The sequence below is a fragment of the Formica exsecta genome, unplaced genomic scaffold (assembly GCF_003651465.1).
Source record: "Formica exsecta isolate Colony F162 unplaced genomic scaffold, ASM365146v1 scaffold395, whole genome shotgun sequence".
Lineage (NCBI taxonomy): Eukaryota > Metazoa > Arthropoda > Insecta > Hymenoptera > Formicidae > Formica > Formica exsecta.
In genome coordinates this window covers 229,667-231,164 of record NW_021851188.1, presented here as the reverse complement: position 1 = coordinate 231,164, position 1,498 = coordinate 229,667, and the positions used below count along the sequence as shown (strand labels likewise).

General features: G+C 35.8%; 1 protein-coding gene across 1 annotated transcript in view; it reads left to right on the top strand.

The window, feature by feature from the left end:
- Positions 1-1,498, top strand: part of LOC115239834 (phosphatase and actin regulator 2) — a 183,399-nt gene that overhangs the window by 119,448 nt on the left and 62,453 nt on the right. The window lies entirely within an intron of this gene.

Sequence of the window (1,498 nt, the reverse complement as noted above, 5' to 3'; positions counted from 1 at the left end):
GGAGGAAAAAAGCTGTTTTCTGAAATCTTAATAAACCCAGTTGTACCTGGCTTTACAGCGAGTGTAGAATGATATTTATTTAGTATTTCCATCCTCCAGCATGCACATTAAGGAAACGTGCCCCTACCTTTTCACCGAGATGAAAACTTTAATCGCACGTGCGCAACGTGCTCAAAATTCTTGAAACTACGTTCGAAATGTTTTGTTCAAGTTCGTGCACATCGCGTCTGGTTTAAGGGGATTAGTTGCCCTTGTATTAATGTTCTTGGCGGGAGAAATGACAGCCAATTTTTACGCGTTTCGTAATGTTACCTAACTGAAAACAACGTGTCTCAGTATGGTGAAAAATTACGTTTCTTGTATTTTCAACTTTTATTTCATATTTCGCAGCTCCCTCTGGAAAAACGTAATATCGGATATCGCACAGCTGACAAGTTTAATAAAATGTTTGATAATCGCGACGCGAAGCTCACTACGATGCGGCGAAACAAAATTTTGGTAATAAAACTTTTGTCCGAGAGCGAATTCTGATCGGTCGCTTCAGGACTATCGAAAAATTTCTTTTTTCGAATACATGAATTTTTAACGTGGAAATTTCGTGTCGTGCGAAGATCAAAGAGACCGATAAGTACATTACATAAGCACATCTCGTGCAACCGCAGCTTATTCGCATCGTGTGGAAAATTCAACAGCCATTTCGCCTGTAGAAAAATTCAATCTAAAGATGACTGGCATGAATTCACATTTTTGATGCGACATTTATGAAAGAAATCACGCGACGCCAATTTAATCAACTAAACTGCCATCGCGTAAGCATTTACATAGTTACATAAAACTCCTCGTATATGTTTTATTTTCGATATTCTTTGATGAATTTGAATAAATTCTATGCCGATTTCGAAATCCCATAATATGGTAATCAAATCAGACATTTGCATAAAGTTTATTGCAATACAATTCTGAATACATATGTATACATTATCGATAAAATTTAGAGGTAAAAATAATAAAATGGTTTCCTCGATGAGAAATATCGAGCACACGCAGTTTTTTCCAATCACTATTTTCGTTTCCATCTAGAAATTATTCTCTGACAAAACTTATTTTTGTAGGAATCTCTCTTTCGCGAGATTTATTTTTACAGAATGGCAATAAAACGAATTCTTATTCAAGATTTATTTACTCCGAAATAACTTTTGGTTGAAAGTTACACCTGTGAAATCCGGATTGTCGCTATTTTATGGGTAATGCATGCGTTGTGGACGATATGCGCATTCAAACACAACAGTGACTATAATAAATATCAACATACTCGACGCTTGTGGAAGAAATTTACAAAGAAAATTGCAAGAGGTGACATCCATAAAAGATGAGAAAAATGCCAAGCAAATAAATTTGTCGCATGAAATAAAAAAAAAAGGCATTCGTCACTCTTACGATTGCAACGTGGGCCGCGTATTATTTATTGCTCGTGCACTTTCATGTATAACAGAAGAGC